At 33.2% G+C, this 10,671-nt stretch overlaps 1 long non-coding RNA gene across 1 annotated transcript; it reads left to right on the top strand.

Annotated features, from left to right (window-relative positions):
• Window positions 1–466: 466 nt before the first annotated feature.
• LOC114315656 (uncharacterized) lies at window positions 467–3,429 on the top strand. Its single transcript, XR_003647866.2, has 2 exons — window positions 467–730; window positions 3,113–3,429. It is a non-coding gene; the product is annotated as an uncharacterized LOC114315656 (long non-coding RNA).
• Window positions 3,430–10,671: the final 7,242 nt, after the last annotated feature.

The following is a 10,671-nucleotide window of genomic DNA, read 5'->3' as shown; positions in this document are numbered from 1 at the left end:
AATTTAAATTAAAGACCCATGACTTAGATTTAATTTAAATTGAGTTTGTTTAATGACTCATGTTTAACTGTTTGGGCCTTTTTAATTATGTGAATGGTAGTAATCACCTTGGGAGTTGTTATTATTTATTATATAGAATTATAATAAATATTTAATAGTTGATTTTATAGTGTGTACCATATGGTAAAAAAAAATTATATATTTTTGTAGTGAATAAAATAAGTGTATATTTCGTGATGAGTAAAATATTATATTTTGTAGTATAGAAAAATATCATATTTTGTGGTGAGAAAAATTATGCTATTCTATAATTTATATTATAAAATTTGAAAATATTATTACAAAAATTATAATATTTTTTGGGAAATCATTTTTTTATTTTTTTTTGGAAAGCCACCAAACCCACATGGGGTTGTCTCCCCCATGCCTTTGCCTTCCCCTCCTTTTTGCTTTCAATTTTGCTGAACTCTCTCCCTCTCAACGTCTCTCTCTCTCTCTCTCTCTCTCTCTCTCTCTCTCTCTCTCTCTCTGAGTGTGTCTCTCTCTCTCTTTTCATGTTCACCATTTTTGCTCAAGCTTCAAGCTTGAAATGGGAGTCTTTAGAGTGAGATTTTGTAAAAGTGTTGTAAATGAAAGTTGGAGAGCTCGTCGTAATCTTCGCAATGATAGTCTCGGATTCATGATCGGGCAAGATTTGCCTTCCAGATCTGCTTTTTCTTCATTATTTGAGGTAGGAACTTGTTCATATTTTTACATTAAAGTTATGTTATGGTTATTTTGAGAAAATATATCATTATAAGAGTATTGCCTATAGATATATTTTTAGATTTTTGTTTGGTAATTTTTGGAAGAAAAATTATGTTGAAATGTTAAGAATGTTGATATTTTGATATTGATTTTGGAAAAATCATTTTGTGTTGTTAATTTTGTAAAAGAAATCAAAAAATAGAATTTAATAGTTATATGGATTATATCTACATCATATTATGGTTAGATAATTTATTTTGAGAAATTAGTGTTGAAATATTTATCTCATCCTTGAGTTTTAGAATTTATTTTTGAGAAAAATAAATTGATATTGAGGAATAATGTGTAAATTGTTAAGTAGAGATTTTTCCTATACTTCTTTATGCACTTTTGCTTGATAATATGGAGTTTAGAGTTGTATATAATTTAATTAGAATTTTTGAAAAATTTGTGTGTTATTTGCTTAAAAGAGAAGTTTTGAGAAAAATAAAAAGTTGATACCCAAATTGCGAAATTGTAAAATTGGAATATGTTTGTAAGGTTATGAAAGAGTTATATTTTAAATTTGAACAAAAACGGACTTCGATTCGATTGGTTTTGAAATTTTTACCGGTTTGTGGCCAAAAGAGTATTTTTAAAGAAAACAAAGGAATTACGTTTAACTTTTGGGGCTTTCGATCAAAATAGGATGTCATAGTTGAATAATGCTTGGAGAATGAGTTTGGAAATAAAATGATGTTTTCTTGGGCATTAACGGTATTATTTTACTTAATGTATTTGTTGGAATGAAACCGACACGGTTAGAAACGGACCTTGAGAGGTTACCGGACGTGATTGTGATATGAAAACTAGTGTAGTTGTTCATATTTGATAAAATGTGAAATATGATTTGTTTCTAAATGTTGGAAATCATGGGAGATTCCAAGTTATAGTTATATGTTGGATTGTATGTCCATGTTGTTATCTTTTAATTAATATGTTAGAGATAACTATTTTGGCTATCGGTGAAAATTTCCCATGTTGCACTTAAATAAGGGATTTCTTGGAAGGATGAGAAATGATGGAACTTTTGAAGTTTGATATATAATATGTTATAAATTTTTCTTGAAATGACTAAATTGGAAATGTTGATTAACATGTGGAGACTATATGAATATGGATATGGTTGTATTATCTCTAGGAATTGTATTAGAAATTATATTGAAATGATAAATGAGAATTTTGATCAAAATGGTAATATTTAATAAGTAGGGATTTTCTACACTCTAATATGGCTTTTAACTTGTTATTTGCTATTGTGTATAGATGATTTGTGGTTTGGGTAAATCTAAGATTTGGGTGTGACATGGAAAGAGGGGTTTTCGATGTATAAGAGATAAATGAGTGTGGGGTTTGAATATAAGATCTTGGTGTACCAAAATAGTTGATTTTGGGTGTTTAGGTCAATAATGAAAAAAGGGGGATTTTTGCCCTAATTTGATAAAATGATTATTTTGTATAAATAATTGGAATTAACATTGAATATGTTAAATTGAATGGTTATTGATATAGATGGTGATATTGGATATGTATTATCTCACCTACGAAAGTTTTGAATAAACTATTATTCCGATATTGAACATCTCTTGGAAATAAATGTATTGGGCTATCGGTGAAGGATAGCTATGATTGTTGTAGAAATTGTATGAGAATTAGGCGATATAATACTAATCTATTGTTGGTTGTCATTGAATATGACCATGTTATAAATACATTGCATATGCATGTTTATTGAGAGGAGAAAGGGGATGTACTCCATATATGACCATGTTATAAATACATTGTATATGTATGTTTATTTGGGAGGAGAAAGGGATGTACTCTATATATGATTATGTTTATAAATATATTGCATATCTATATTTATTTGGGAAGAGAAAGGGGATGGACTCCATTTAAAGCAAGTTGGCCGGAGTGTCTTGGGTGAAAGACCCGAAAATCTATATATAAATGGGTGTCGGTTCCTTCGGACGAAATATCCGTAAAATGGCAAAGTTTGAGGTGTTTATGTCTTGTTGTGCATAATTGGAAAACCATTGAGTTGTAGTCTCATTTTGGTTGTTGAAAGATAATGAATTTAACTCATGAATTGAGTAGCATATATGAACTGGATATGAGTTGAAGGAAAATGGAATAAGATTGGCCTTAGTGGCATATGAATATGCAGCTCTTGGATATAAGAGATTATGTAATAAAATCATATGGTTTTGACATGATATGATTTAACGTATATGTATAAGTATCTTTGTCCCTGCATATCTTTTAATGTTTTAATATGAGATTGTTCGGTGGGATTTGCTCACCTCCTGCCTGTACATGTGTACAGGGAATGCTTTTCAGATTTGAAGATCAAACAATGGGTTTTATCATTTCATAAGTGTAATGTAGTGATGGATTGTACTACTTCATTTGTTGTTTGGCCGAGTGCTAGGCAATACCATGGATGGACTTTCGGGAAGCAAGAGCTTCCTAATTATGTTTTGTTGTGTGTATGTTGGTATTTGTAAACCCAAGGGCTTATGATGTAATGAGCGAGACTCAATTTGTGTAACCAATCAATGACTTGGAAAGTTGTAAACCTACATGGCATTTAACTAGTTATTAAACAGTAGATTCTGATGTATGAAAGTATGTTATTTCTCATATTTATTCTGCATATGAGTTATCTTTATTATATTATTTTGGGGGTGTGACATGAAGAAACAAATTGCACGCAAAGTGCATCTTGATCTGATTGGTGCCAACTTCTAGGACTTTTTCTTGGGCTCCACTCCATTTGTCATTTTTATGTAGTGTCTATCAACTACTATCTGAAGATAATCTACATATTAGCTTGAGAGACAATTGTAGTTCAACCAAGTGAAGAGGTAGAAGTGAAAAAGAAAAAAGGTAAGAAGTTGTTGATGCTTTTATGGTTAATATTGTTTCTAACCATCTTCTATCTTAATTAAATGTGTTTGATGTTCTCAACACTTGTGTAGTAAATGAGAAGTTTCCTTGTTGTGTGAGAGAGTGAACTACAAAAAAATGTGAGCAAACAAAAATATCTAACGAGTTGGTATTTGGATTTACCTTCATTGACTTAGTACACTCCCCAGTGTAAGTGATTTTTTTTCCACTGTTATAGCATTTGAGCTTGGATTTATCATTCTTCCATCCATGCTTGCTTCTATGATGCTTGGTCATTATGTCATCCTTTGGCACCAAATTCTTAGCCGTTCTTCATCTAACTCCTCTTTGTTAGCCTTTATGCTTTCAAATTTCTCAAAGTCCTCAATGAAATCATTGTGCATGTAACTCAAGAAGGTAAAGTGTGCACTTTTGTCCCTGTTAAACTAGTTTGTGATGACCCGGTATGTAATTCACCTCGTCCTCTTGAGTTATGTTAGATTTACTTCCGTTGGAGTGTTGAGTCTAACTTGGAGCCTTGATTAGTGGTTTGGGTTATTGTAATTAAAAGCTCTTCTCAAAATTTTTGTCCTTGTTTATACCTGTGTCAAGTTCCTCATGTTTCTGAAGGTGCGAGACTGGGCCCAGAGTGTTTTGTGTTGAGCTAAAGAGTTTCCTAGCTGGAAGGGCAAAGCCGCATGTGTGGGGCCTTGGGCCGCACGTGTGAGAGGTGAGGTCGCACATATAGGAAACATGGGAGGACCTGGGTTGGCTATTGCATAATATGTAGGTACGGAAGGAGGTATGGGGGAGACACCGCACGTGTGGGGATGAGTGCCGCACGTGCGGGAGTGAGTGCCGCATGTGCGGGAGTTGCTGATGTTCGAAAATCTGTTTTTTTTCTCTTTCTTGGGCTGTGTGTATACCACTTTTTGTATATCTCTCTCTACAAACTCATTTCTCCTTCTTCTCTCTACATTTCCTACACCAAACAAGATCAACACCTTGATTTCTTTAGATCAATTAGAGTTTTGACCCAACATCCTTCATCAAATTTGGAGAGCTAACCGAGGGCTTCATCTTGTACGATGGAGATTGGATTTCAACACCGTCAAATTTGGGGGTTTCTCATCTCTTCTTCTCCAAAACTTGAGGTAGCGATTTCTTAGAGTTATATATATGTAACGCCCCAAAAAATAATACAAATAATCCATTCCATAAGATCTATGAACATAATAAAATGATATACTTCATTCATCAGAGCTTCTATTACAAAAAGGATATTACATGCATTATACACTCATAAACATTCATTCTGAATCTACAACATGTAATACAAGTTAATGATAACAAAATAAATGCCCTACGAGCATACATCTTTCCAAGATATCACTTGGTTACAACAAAAGAAAGAGTCCTAAGCTCTATACATGTAAAGTCCTAAGCTTGAATAAATATTTAAACACAAATATAACGAAAATAGAGCCTTTAGCCCTCAGTCCTCCCAAGTTATGTCCTTAGAGGTGGCATGTCACCAGTACTTGAAAATGGTTTCCCAAGTAGGGTGAGCCAAAGCCCAATAGAGATAAACTAACATAGTATATGAGGTTTAACTAAGATATAAGTGTCAGATAAATTTTCAATGTGCATAATCAACTTACATCTTTCCATGACCATTCAATATTGATATTCACATCTCAATCCATTTCTATTGTTTATTATAAATCAATTCATGAGTCTAATTCACCGTTCTCTAAACAACCCAAATAAGATTACAACTCATTGGTTCACAATTCAATAACATTCATTATTCAAACACTTCAACTTTGCCATTTTACGAAACTTTCATCCGAGGGAATCGGCATCCATATATACACAAGATTTCGGGACTTTCACCCTGGATACTCCGGCCAACTTAATTTTAAATGGATTCCATCCCCTATCTCCTTCCAAACAATGGAGTACATCCCTTTTCTCCTCTCAAACAATTATACAGAAATAATGTATCCAAAACTTCGTCATATACAATGACTATCCACAACACATATTCAATGATTTAATCATACCGTCATATTCAATGACATAATTTAAATGACTAGTTCCAATTCACCTAATCCTCATGCAATTTCTACAACAATCATAGCTATCATCCACCGATAGCCCAAAATAGATATTTCTAAATAGATATACAATCTATATAACAGATATTTTATCAAATTTCCATAGGTGAGTGATTTAACAAATCCAACTATACCATTCATTCATACATCCTACCAATTCTGCATTTTTCATAACAATTCCATTATTCATACAAAATAATTATTTAACACAAATTAGGGCAAATCTCCCTCTTTTTCAAATATCAACCCCAAGGCCAAATTTCACCATTTTAACCCAAGGTAACCTCACATTCAAAGCCCCAAATCCATTTATAGAACCCAATATAGAAACCCCTCTTTCAATTTGAGTCCAAACCCTAGCTCTACCCAAATCACACCCAAAACTCATCATTTATACATAACAACCAATATCTAGGTTAAAAACTATATTAAGGTGTAGAATATCCCTACCTCAAGTGTAGAAGCCCAAAGAAGAAGAGGAGAAACTTCGAAAGTGACGAAATCAACTTGCAATCAGATGAAAATGGAGTCCTCAAGATGCTCTACCCTTCTTCCAAAGACACTAGGGTGAAGAGATAAAAGGATCTTGGTCAAAATTTAGAGACAGAGTGGATTTTAGACAGAGGGAGAGTCGAATTAGGGTTTTGGAGTGAAAAGGCATGAAAAGTGATATAAAAATATGCTGCTGCGAACTGATATACGCAAGGCTTGCTCGAGCAAAGGACTTGTCGCTCGAGCGACCAGACACAACAAGTGAACTCGCTTGAGCACAAGAAGCGTCGCTCGAGCGCAGAATACATACCTTCAGAAGTTTTACAGACGCACACCCTCGCTCAAGCGCAAGAAGTCTCGCTCGAGCGAAAACCTTAACCTTCCCAGAAATTCTACGTCTGGGCAAAATGCTGAGAGAATACAAATCTCACTCGAGCAAAGAAACAAATTTCACAAGGCTCACTCGAGCGCAAGAAGCCTTGCTCGAGCAAAGAAGCAATTTATAGACAACAACAACTTCAACAACTAGCAACTAACCTACTTTGAACATGCCCAAGACATTCGAATACTCAAACCCAAACACAAATGAGGGAAAACATGACATGGATACAATATTAAACCACGGAACCCAAGTTCAGAATATAACAAAGGTTGGGTTAAAACCAGGATCACTATAATATATATTTTTGCAAGATTATGTTGATTTGGAACTCTTTTGGAAAGTATAGGGACTTAGATTTTGATTCATGTGTGGTGATGATTTCAAAAATGGGTTTACATCTTGTTTTCTTACAATACTAGAAAGCTTCTTTACATTATGGGAAAGGATGCTTTCGGAGAGATTTTCTTTTTCTGTAAGATGGAAAAATGTTTAGTTTTGGAAAAATTGTTTAGTTTTGGCAAAAACCTAGAAACTTGAGATTTTTGTGAGAAATGTTGAAAATTTGTGGGTGTTTATCTATTACTATGTTAAAATGAATGAATGGTTGAAAAATCTCTTATTTTACTTAACAATGGCAATTTTCATGAAATATGAGAATTGTTGATTTTGAGAGGTTGTTGCTCAAAATGTGATGTGGTTATGAAATGATTAAATTGTTGAGGATGTAAGAAATGTGAGATTGTTGGTTATTCATTGAAGGATTTAAATAAACATATGGCTATCATGAGAAATGTTATTGAAAAGAGAAATGAGTGTTGTGATTACTATAGGAACATTGCATGGAATAATTGAAAATGGAAAGAGTGTTTCATGGCATTGATAATTGTTGCATTGGCATTTCAATTCTTTTACTTGTTACAAATATTGAATTGGGATTTGAAACCTTGCATTGAGAAGGGAATGTTGTGAAATAAGATTTATTGAAATGTTTTGGAGTAAATAAGTTGGTAAGTCCAGATGGGAGGTGTAGATGAAATTGATTAAGTTGGCCTAAGTGTCCAAAGTAAAAGACCGAAAACACGCGCAGAGGAGGTACCATGTGCCTTCCGGTTAGCTACCGGTAAAGTGGAGAATTGGTAGTGCTAGTTATGCCTACTTGCAGACACCAACCTAGAGATTACCTGAGTCGTATTTATCGCCCCGTAATCTTGTTTTAAAGTCTTTGAATCTATTGAAATTTCAAGTTTTCATTGTGCATGTTGATTTTTAAATGATAAAAAAGAATGATACTTTGCATAGTATGGCATGTACCTTTCATTTCATGGGACTTGTATAAAATGTATATACTTTGTTAAGAATTTCCTACTGGGCTTTATGCTCACCCCTATGGGATTTTGGTACAGGAAAGGATGTGGCGATTTCGCCAAATAAGGGTGTAGACGTATTTGTTGAGAGCATATGGCTCTTATTTTGTTGTGGTATATTTTGCTAGCCAAGGGCTATAAATGTGTAGGTTCGAGAAACCATTTTTGTGTAACTAGACTTAAGCCTTGGAATTTGTAAGCCCTTTAGGGCATTTATTTATTTTTGGATCTGATGTCCTACATGCTGTAAATTCATGCACTGGAAATCATTGAATGTATAATTCGCATGTGGAACTATTTTGTACAAACCTCATGATCAAGTAATGTAAAGGTTGGAGAATTATTTCTTTTCTTATAATGAATGTTGGTTGATGTACTTAAATGGCGTTATAAAATTTTGGGGCATTGCATAGTTAACATAAGCTTCTTGGTCATGATGATGATTGGTTGTGTTCATGTGGAGTCATGATGTTTGTGAAATGGTTGAGTAACTCTTGCACATTGAGAAGGTACTACACCCTCTTGGATTTTTCATTCTTTCATCCACACTTGCTCTTGTGATGCTTGGTCACTATGTCATCCTTTGGCACCAAATTCGCAGCCCTTCCTTGTCTAACTCCTCTTTGTTGTCCTTTGCAATGTCAAATTTCTCAAATTCCCCAATGAGATCATCGTACATGCAACTCAACAAGGTCACAATACAAAAAATTAAGGTTTTAGAGACCAAAATTTAGAGAAAAATTATTTTTTAGGGACCAAATAATTTTGTTGCGAAAAGTGTCGTCATTATATTTTTAGCAACAAAACTTGAACATTAGTGATGAATTATTATCCTTTTGGAACCAAATTTTTGTCTCAAAAAATAAACCATTTTGAAACCAAATTATTTTGTCCCTAAAAGTCTATTTATTAGTGACATTTTTAAAATTTTGTCGCTAAAAGCCTTGTTTGACTTTTTGGACGACCTTTTAGCAACTATCCTCATGACGATGGAAATTGGTTCCTAAATTTCTTTTGCAACAAAATTTTCACTTTTAGAGACTAAAACATTTGATCTCTAAAACTCTTATATGTTGTAGTGTAAAGTGTGCACTTCAGTCCCTGTTAAACCAATCGACAGAAGCTTCTTGGTCATGACGATGGTTGCTTGTGTTCATGTGGAGTCATGATGTTGGCCAAATGGTTGAGCAGCTCTTGCACATTGAGAAGGTACTACACCCACCTATGACAAATAATTTTTTCAATCCAATTTCTCTTCATTAAGTTCAGTAATAGCATTCTTTGAGGCTATTTTATTAGACACATATCTCAATATTTTATCCTAAATTTGCTGATCAAAAAAAAAATTATCTAAAATTTAATTTAATTTTAGGTGGTAGTAATTATCTCCCATAATGTAAGAAAGAATAAAATCCAATTTAATTTAGAATAAAATATGGGGAACAACTCCCACAATCCATAATATCCAATCTTTTAAAAAATAAAAAAATAAAATAAAAAGCTATTAAGCCTAACTAGGACTCCATTGGCATTTTGATTTTGATGCACCTGTCAAAATAATTCAAAGCTTGCAAAAGTAGTGCGAAACACATCCCTTTATAGAGCTTATACGTCAATCTAATCAACAAATTAATAAATAGAGATGCCTAATGTTCCATCGGAAAGGATCCGAGGAGCCCCTTTGGGATGTGAAGATCATTAAAGAGCTAACTCATTTAAATTACATACATCCACCCCAATTTCTTTCTTTTCCTTTGAAACCCCTTCATTTGGATTACAGTTGACTTCCACTGAGGGGTTAATCACTTCCAAATGAGAGCAGTTCACTCTTGTTTGAGTTTAATTGGAGCTTGAATTTTAGGCTTACTTGAGCACAAACTTGAAGTATGACCAAATATTTTGCACTCTTCACACAATTGGGATTGTCAAGGAACTTCCAAATTTGATTTCATTAGAAAACTGGTTTAAAAATAGTTTTTGAAAAATTAAACCAAACAAATATAATTTCATAATTTGGTCCTCAATCGAAGTGACTACTAAGTACAAATAGCTTAAAAGTTTTTGTCCATTGCTTTTCTACTAACTGAGCTGCAATTACCTTTTTTTTTCTACAAAAAAAAAACTCATCTGGTAGGAAATTTCATTTAAATCAAGCCAAGTTATGTATGTATGATCTTGGGAATAGGAATTACCCTACTTTTAGACGAAATTTTAACAATTTGTTTGCTACAGGTAGTACTACTAGGAGATGAACATGTCGATTAGAAGAGATCATGTTTCCGTTTTCATTGATGAAAAACTAGCTGGATTGTGTCATACATCTGCAAAGTGAATGATCAACCACACAGGGTAAATGAGAAAGCCTATGAACCAGTAATAGTCACTATTGGTCCTTAGCATCATGGTAAAGTTAACCTACAAAAAATGGAAAAACACAAAATATTTTATAAAATTAAATTTTAAAATAGAGAACATAAAATGTGTAAAAAAATACTTATTAAAATACAAAAATAAATTTTTAATTATAATTTAATGCAAATTTACTGAGTGGGATGAGATGCTCTAATGGGCTGAGATCCATATTTGTATAACATTTTTTATCAGTGACAGTCACGTGAATAGAACAGGAAAATCCTAG

Source organism: Camellia sinensis, chromosome 7, assembly GCF_055761805.1.
Source record: "Camellia sinensis isolate YWXY chromosome 7, ASM5576180v1, whole genome shotgun sequence".
Classification (NCBI taxonomy): domain Eukaryota; kingdom Viridiplantae; phylum Streptophyta; class Magnoliopsida; order Ericales; family Theaceae; genus Camellia; species Camellia sinensis.
The sequence above is the reverse complement of the archived record's forward strand: the minus strand, read 5'-3'. Positions and strand labels throughout refer to the sequence as shown.